This window comes from Pan troglodytes, chromosome 2 (genome assembly GCF_028858775.2).
Source record: "Pan troglodytes isolate AG18354 chromosome 2, NHGRI_mPanTro3-v2.0_pri, whole genome shotgun sequence".
NCBI classification, from domain to species: domain Eukaryota; kingdom Metazoa; phylum Chordata; class Mammalia; order Primates; family Hominidae; genus Pan; species Pan troglodytes.
The window spans coordinates 131,909,856-131,918,868 of NC_086015.1; the positions used below are offsets into that span (position 1 = coordinate 131,909,856).

General features: G+C 47.2%; 1 pseudogene; it reads right to left on the reverse strand.

Moving 5' to 3' along the window:
• Positions 1-4,334: 4,334 nt before the first annotated feature.
• LOC129143528 (POU domain, class 5, transcription factor 1-like) lies at positions 4,335-6,158 on the reverse strand (annotated as a pseudogene).
• Between the last annotated feature and the right edge of the window lie 2,855 nt (positions 6,159-9,013).

The window sequence follows — 9,013 nt, forward strand, 5'->3', positions numbered from 1 at the left end:
TTTCTTTCTTTTTTTTTTTTTTTTTTGAGACAAAGTCTCACTCTTTCGCCAGGCTGAAGTGCAGTGGTGTGATCTCGGCTCACTGCAACCTCTGCCTCCCGGGTTGAAGGGATTCTCATGCCTCAGCCTCCCAAGTTGCTAGGATTACAGGCGGCTGCCACCACGCCCGGCTTTTTGTTTTTTTTTTTTAGTAGAGACAGAGTTTCACTATGTTGGCCAGGATGGTCTCTGTCTCCTGACCTCAGGTGATCCACCCACCTCAGCCTCCCAAAGTGCTGGGATTACAGGCATGAGCCACCACCCCTGGCCAAACATGATGACCTCTGAGCTCACTGTGTATGTGCTGTGTGTATATCTCCTTCTGCCTGCCCATGTCAGAGGTGGCTGTGACTTGCGTACTCTCCCAATCATATTTCCCCTCCACCTCTTCCCTCATACTGTCATGTCATTTTACTCACATGATATGACTGGCTTCCTCCACATCATGTGACTGTAAAGCTAACATTTGCATTTTAAAGCCTTTATTTTTTAAGAGCAGTATTAGATTCACAGTAAAATTGAACAGAAGGTACAGAGAGTTCTCATATGCCTCCTGCCCCCATGCATGCACAGCCTTCCTCACTGTTCATATCCCCAGCAGAGTGGTGCATTTGTCACAGTGGATGACCCCACCCGGGCATATCATTGATCACTCAGAGTCCATAGTTTGCATGAGGCTCAGTCCTGGTGTTGGACAGTCTATGGGTTTGGACAAATGTATAATGACATACATCGTCCACCACTTTAGCATTACACAGTATTTTCACTGCCCTAAAAGTCCTCTGTGTTCTGCCTATTCATCCATTCTTCCATCTCACCTCGCTTTAGCCCCTGGAAGCCACTGATCTTTTTTTTTTTTTTTTTTTTTTTTTTGAGATAGTCTCCCTCCTGTCCCACAGGCCGGAGTGCAGTGGTGCGATCTCGGCTCACTGCAGCCTCCACCACCTGGGTTCAAGGGATTCTCCTTCTTCAGCCTCTCGAGTAACTGGGATTACAGGTATGTGCCACCACACCCAGCTAATTTTTGTATTTTTACTAGAGATGGAGTTTTGCCATGTTGGCCAGGCTGGTCTCAAACTCCTGACCTCAGGTGATCCACCCACCTTGGCCTCCCAAAGTGCTAGGATTACAGGCATGAGCCACCACGCCCGGCCAACTGATCTTTTTACTGTCCCCATAATTTATGCCATTTCCAGAATGTCATATCGTTGGAATAATACAGTATGTAGGCTTTTCAGATTGTCTTCTTTCACTTAGTAATGTGCACTTAAGTTTCCTTGGTCAGGAGTGGTGGTCCACGCTTGTAATCCCAGCACTTTGGGAGACTGAGGTGGGGAGATTTCTTGAACCCAGGAGTTCAAGACTAACCTGGGCAAGATAGTGAGGCCCAGTTTCTACCAAAAAAAATTTTTTTTAAATTATGTGGGCATGGTGGCAAATCTGTAGTCCCAGCTACTTGGGAGGTTGAATCAGAAGGACTGCTTGTGTCCAAGAGGTTGAGGCTGCAGTGAGATGTGATGGCACCACTGCACTCCAGCTTGGGTGACAGAGCAAGACCCTGTCTAAAAAAAAAAAAAAATGCTTCTATGTCTTTTGGTTTTAGCACTAAATAACATTACATTGGATTTTCCACAGGAACTTATCCATTCACCTACTGAAAGACATCTTGGTTGCTTCCAAGTTTTGGCAATTATGAATAAATGAATACACATCCATGTGCAGGTTTTTGTGTGACACAAATTTTCAACTCCTTTGGGTGAATACCAAGGAGTACAATTGTATGAATTGTATGGTAAGGGTATGTTTAGTTTAGTATGAAACTGCCAAACTGTCTTCCAAAGTGGCTGTGCCATTTTACATTCCCATCAACAATGAATGACAGTTAATGTTGCTCCACATCCTCGTCAGCACTTGGGCCATTCTAATAGGTGTCCAGTGGTATCTCATTGTTTTAATTTGCATTCCCCTGATGATAGATGATAGGAAGGATCTTTTCTTCTGCTTGATTTGCTGTCTGTAGACCTTCTTTGCTAAGGTGTCTATTAAGGTCATTAGCCCACTTTTTTTTTTTTTTTTTTTTTTTTGGGACAAGGTCTCGCTGTGTCACCCAGGCTGGAGTGCAGGGGCACTCATTGCAACCTCCAGCTTCCAGGCTCACAAGATCCTCCCACCTCAGCCTCCCCAGTAGCTGGGACTACAGGTGCACACCACCACACCCAGCTACATATATATATATATATATATTTTGTTGTTGTTGTTGTTTGTTTGTTTGTTTTTGAGACAGAGTCTTGCTCTGTCACCAAGGCTGGATGCAGTGGTGTGATCTAAGCTCACTGCAACCTCCGCCTCCCAGGTTCAAGCGATTCTCCTGCCTCAGCCTCCTGAGTAGCTGGGATTACAGACACATGCCACCACGTCCAGCTAATTTTTGTATTTTTAGTAGAGATGAGGTTTCACCACGTTTGCCAAGCTAGTCTCGAACTCCTGACCTCAAGTGATCCGCCCACCTCAGCCTCCCAAAGTGCTGGGATTACAGGCGTGAGCCACTGTGCCCAGCTAATTTTTGTATTTTTTGTAGAGATGGGATTTCACCATGTTGCCCAGGTTGGTCTCAAACTCCTAGGCTCAAGTGATCCTCCTGCCTCAGCCTCCCAAAATGCTGGGATTATAGGCATAAGCCACTGTGCCCAGCTAGCTAACTTTTGTTTTGAGACAGAATCTCACTATGTTGCCCAGGCTGGAGTGCAGTGGTGATTCATAGGCACTATCCCACTACTGATCAGCACAGGAGTTTTGACCTGCTCCATTTCTGACCTGGGCCTATTCACCCCACCTAAGGCAGCCTAGTGGTCTCTGGCTTCTAAGAGGGCATCACTTTTTTTTTTTTTTTTTTTGAGACAGAGTCTAGCTCTTGTTGCCCAGGCTGGAGTGCAATGGCGTGATCTCGGCTCACCACAACCTCCGCCTCCCGGGTTCAAGCAATTCTCCTGCCTCAGCCTCCTTAGTAGCTGGGCCTACAGGCTTGCACCATTATACTCGGCCAATATTTTGTATTTTTTGTAGAGATAGGGTTTCACCATGTTGGCCAGGCTGGTCTCGAACTCCTGGCCTCAGGTGATCTTCCCGCCTTGGCCTCCCAAAGTGCTGGGATTACAGGCATGAGCCACCGCGCTGGAGTGCAGTGGCACAATCTTGGCTCACTCAACCTCCGCTTCCTGGGTTCAAGTGATTCTCCTGTCGCAGCCTCCTGAGTAGCTGGGACTACAGGCACGTGGCACCACGCCCAGCTAATTTTTGTATTTTTAGTAGAGATGGGGTTTCACCATATTGGCCAGAATGATCTCAATCTTTTGACCTCGTGATCTGCCCACCTCGGCCTCCCAAAGTGCTGGGATTACAGGCGTGAGCCACCACGCCCGGCCTTATTTTATTTATTTTTTACTGTGTCCCAGGTTTCTTTAAGAACAAAGTGATATATGATGTAGGGATTAAAATCAAAAGCATCATTGAACTTCACCTTCCCTCCGACCAGTTGTCCCAAAACCCCCTGCCCCCACCCTTTGTGTGCCCAATTCCTTCCTTAGTGAATGAAGAACTTAAGCCCAAAAGCCCTGGCACAAACTCCAGGTTCTCCTCCCCTGGCTTCTTCCCTTCCTCTGTCCCCAATTCCTAGAAGGGCAGGCACCTCAGTTTCAAACCGTGGCAGGGCCAAGTGGCAACAGAGACGGGGTAAAGGCTTCCCCTTGCAGCATAGTGAAGTGGGGGCTCCCATAGCCTGGGGTATCAAAATGGGGCCCTGGGGCCGGAGGAAAGAACACTGGCCCCCTGATAAGGGAGACCCAGCAGTCTGAAAATCTTCTTGTAGTGCATAGTCATTGCTTCATCACTTACCCTTCTGGCGCCAGTTACAGAACCACACTGGGGCCACATCCTCTCCAGCCCAACCTGGAGGTCTGCTGCAGTGTGGGTTTGTGGGCGCACTGGCTGATGTGGCTGATCTGCTGGGCAATGTGGCTAATCTGCTGTAGTGTGGGTTTCAGGCACTGCAGGAACAAGTTCTCCAGCTTGCCTCTCACTCGGTTCTTGTTCTTTTTTTTTTTTTTTTTTTTTTTTTTTTGAGATGGAGTCTCGCTCTGTCGCCCAGGCTGGAGTGCAGTGGCGCGATCTCTGCTCACTGCAAGCTCCGCCTTCCAGGTTCAAGCAATTCTCCTGCCTCAGCCTCCTGAGTAGCTGGGACTACAGGTGCCCGTGACCACACCCGGCTAATTTTTTTTTGTATTTTTAGTAGAGACAGGGTTTCACTTTGTCAGCCAGGATGGTCTCAATCTCCTGACTTCGTGATCCTCCCGCCTCGGCCTCCCAAAGTGCTGGGATTACAGGTGTGAGCCACCACGACTGGCCCGGGTTCTTGTTCTTTCAGCCTGCCTGAGGGTCTCTGCTTTGCATATCTCCTGAAGATCTTCATTGTTGGCTGCTTCCTCCACCCACTTCTGCAGCAAGGGAGGCAGCTTACACATGCTCTTGAAACTGAGCTGCAGAGCCTCAAAGCAGCTGATGGTCATTTGGCTGAACACCTTCCCAAATAGAACCCCCAGAGGCTGGGCATGGTGGCTCACTTCTGTAATCCTAGCACTTTGGGAGGCCAAGGTGGGAAGTCAGAAGTTCAAGACCAGCCTGGCCTGTAACATGGAGAAACCCCGTCTCTACTAAAAATACAAAAATTAGCTGGGCATAGTGGCACATGCATGTAATCCCAGCTACTTGGGAGGCTGAGGCACGAGAATTGCTTGAACCCAGGAGGCACAGTGAAACGCCTAACCTTGTTTTTACTCTAACTCGTTACTTTGAATTTTATCCTGCTTGTCTCTTTAATCACCTAGCCTTGCTTCTCATATAAATAAGACTCTCTCTAGCTGGGAAAGCCAGACAAACTCCAATTGACCCCTTAATTTACAAGACACTAAGGGCTCCTTATCCAACTCCCTTCCACAAGGAGTTAACCTGTGTAAGCAGATCCTCAGCATTTCAAAGTAGCACAATTAACTGATAAGGTACTAGCACCAACAATGTATGAAGTTCCCAGGATTTTTCTCAAAGAGATAACATAAAGCCTTGAGTTCCTGTCCGGCATACCCCCTATATCTAATTATAATGAAAGATTTAAAGCCTTGCACCTGGTACCGTTGCTCTTCTTGTAACTATTTGTCTTTTAAATTGTTTATCTCTTTGTAACCATTTTTTTTTTTATTCTTGCATGTTTTTACTTCTGTAGAATTATTGCATTTGAGTTCCCCTCCCCTTCCTAAACCTAGGTATAAAAGTTAATCAACCCCCTTCCTCGGGGCCAAGAGAATTTTGAGCGTTAGCTGTCTCTTTGGCCGCCGGCTTAATAAAGGACTGTTAATTCGTCTCAAAGTGTGGCGTTCTCTCTAACACCCCTGGGCACAACAAGAGGTTGCGGTGAGCGAAGGTCACGCCACTGCACTCCAGCCTGGGCGACAGTGAGACCCTGTCTCAAAAATAAATAAATAAATAAATAAATAAACAAACATTTAAAAAAAGAGCCCCCAGGGTGAGCCCCACACGGGCCTGGATATATCCCAGGGTGATCCTCTTCTGCTTCAGGAGCTTGGCAAATTACAGAGCTTTGATATCCTGGGACTCATTGAGGTTTTGCTCCAGCTTCTCCTTCTCTAGCTTCATGGCACCAGCTGGGGCAGTGCAAGGCTCCAGGGAGGCCCCTCACAGTTGCTCTCCACCCCAGCTCCTGCCTCGCCCTCAGGCTGAGAGGTCTTCAAGCCACCTTGGGGCACTAGCCCCACTCCAACCGGAGACCCACAGTATACCATCTGCCCACGGAACTCATGCAGTGGGGGGCACGGGAGAAACCCCCACATCTCAGAGCCTGGCCCAACACCCGGCCCAATTCCTGCCTTGGAAGCTTAGCCAAGTCCAGCTCCCGCCCCGCTGACCCATTACCTCCACCACCTGGAAGGGGCAAGAAGGTGAAATCCAAAGCCAGGTGTCCCACCATAGGGAAGGAAGGCTCCCCAAGCCAGGGATCTGGTGAAATGAGGCAAAAAGTTTTTAAATTTTAAAAAAAGTTGTTTTAGAAATGGGGTCTTGCTATGTTGCCCAGGCTGGAGTGCAGTGGCTATTCACAGGCATGATCATGGCTCATTACAGCCTGGAACTCCTGGGCTCAGGCGATCCTCCTGCCTCAGCCTTCTGAGTAGCTGGGACTACAGGCATGTGCCACTGTGACCTTCTAAGGCTTTTGAAATTTTAAAAAGAAAAAGAGTCTGCATTCCTGACAACACACCAATGCCCCATGCAAGACTCAGATGTGCCTGCCCTTATTGCTACTTATTGCTTGAGACAGATTAACCCTTGTCTGTTTAAGCCACTATAGAAGGCTACATTGTTATTTGCAATGTAATTTGAATTGTTATTTGCACTATAGAAGGCTACATTGTTATTTGCAGCCAAACACAGTCATAATTATAATTATATGTGATAAATCTTGGAGCTTATTCCACAACAGTACTACTTTATTTTGTGGGAGGGGCTGCGTAGAATTCCTGTTAAACAAATGTGTCTTTTTTTTTTTTGAGATGTGGTGTCACTCCGTCACCCAGGTTGGAGTGCAGTAGTGCGATCTCCACTCACTGCAACCTCCGCCTCTGCAGCTCAAGTGATCCTCCTGCCTCAGTCTCCTGAGTAGCTGGGACTACAGGTGCCTGCCACCACACCCAGCTCATTTTTGTATTTTTTGTAGAGACAGCGTTTCACCATGTTGCTCAGGCTTGATGTGTCATTTTTCAAAAATCAAGCCAGTCCCCTATTTATGAACAATTAGTTTGCTTCCATGCTTTTGCCATTCAAACAGCCCTCAACTGTACCTCTTTCTACATTTGTCTGTGCACATGGGGGAATACATATGTAAGATAGTTTCCTTGGCCCTGAAGTGCTTAATCAAAGGATTGGTACAAAGGATTAATGTTACGTTAACAGATATGCCAGCCTGCCTCCTCATGGAGTTGTAAAAATGTACACTCCCACTTGTAGGTATCACAGCCCGCTTTCCCCAGCCTTGCAAACACAGTGTCCCATCACAAGTCATTCTGAATGCTAGTATAGGACACCAAATCTCTCTTTCCTCCTAACAACCTGGCTAGGCAGCCAGGACAGGGATTCCTGTTTACTACACTCTGGTTTTATAGGTAAGTAAACAGATTCCCAAGGATAAGGAACCTACTTTTCCCAACCTCAGCCTGAATTTCTGGGATTAATACCTTCTAAGAATAGATATGAATGTGTACTGTTGTAGCAGTAGCAGTAGTATTTAATAGTAGTAGTAGTAGTGTAGTACCATCATCCCCATTCCCCATTCCTCAAGCTGGAAGCCATTCTTTTCTTCACTTCTGGTGGAGATGGGGACAAAAGCTTTGTTTCTTTTTTTTTTTTTTTTTTTGAGACGGAGTCTCGCTCTGCCACCCACGTTGGAGTACAGTGGCAGGATCTCAGCTCACTGCAACCTCCACCTCCCGGGTTCAAGCAATTCTCCTGCCTCAGCCTCCAAATTAGCTGGGATTACAGGCCTGCACCACCACACCCGGTTAATTTTTGTTTTGTTTTGTTTTTTGAGACAGAGTCTGGCTCTGTCGCCCAGGCTGGAGTGGAGTAGCACGATCTCAGCTCACTGCAACCTCCATCCCCCTAGTTCAAGCGATTCTCCTGCCTCAGCCTCCTGAGTAACTGGGATTACAGGCATGTGCCACTAAGCACAGCTAATTTTTTTTTTTTTTTTTTTTTAGATGGAGTTTTACTCTTGTTGTCCAGGCTGGAGTGCAATGGCGCAATCTCAGCTCACTGCAACCTCCACCTCCTGGGTTCAAGTGATTCTCCTGACTCAGCCTCCTGAGTAGCTGGGATTACAGGCATGCACCACCATGGCCGGCTAATTTTGTATTTTTAGTAGAGATGGGGTTTCTCCATGTTGGCCAGGCTGGTCTAAAACTCCTGACCTCAGGTAATCCGCCCGCCTCAGCCTCCCAAAGTGCTGGGATTACAGGCGTGAGCCACTGCTCCCGACCCATTTTTTCTTTTTTTCTTTTTCTTTTTTTTTTTTTTTTTTTTTGTATTTTTAGTAGAGATGGGGTTTCACCATGTTGGCCAGGCTGGCCTAGAACTTCTGACCTCAATTGATTCGCCCATCTTGCCCTCCCAAAGTGCTGGGATTACAGGTGTGAGCCACTGCACCTGGCCAAGAGCTTTGTTTCTATCCTTTCTAGTCCATTCCCTCATAATTTCTGAGCCCCAATCCTTCCCTTCTTCCAACCCTCTTCTCTTTGTTTTCCTACTAGGCCTGCCTTTGCGAAGTCCCACTGTAGATCATAAGGAGGCTGCAAGAACTGATGAGTGGTCCATTTCCTTGCAACCTCTAGAAGCCGGAATATACTTCAGGCAGGGCCTTGTTACCAGAGACAATGTGTAGCAGTTAAGGCCAGAGCCTTCCACTCCACACCACCCAGGAATTGCTATGGCTGTTCTGTGACATTGGCCAAGTTACTTCTGCTTTCTTCACTGTCCTTATTTGTCAAATGGGAATGCTAGTACTAATCACCTCACAGAGTTGTAGTAAAAACTGCAGGCCGGTGCAGTGGCTCACATCTGTAATACCAGCACTAAGGGAGGCAGAGGTGCGAGGATAGCCTGAGGCCAGGAGTTGGAGACCAGCCTGGCTAATACAGAGAGAACCCCATCTACACACATGCACCTGTGACTGTAAAGACTACGTGACTGTTGCTACTACATTATTATTATTATTAACAGAGGACACTATTAAGAATCCAGCATTGTCATCTGAATACTCATTTTAATCCTTCCAACGATCCCCCAGATCGTTGTCTCATTTCACGAAAGACAAGGAGCCTCTAATCCCATCCCTACCAGGGTTTGGCAAAGTGGGCAA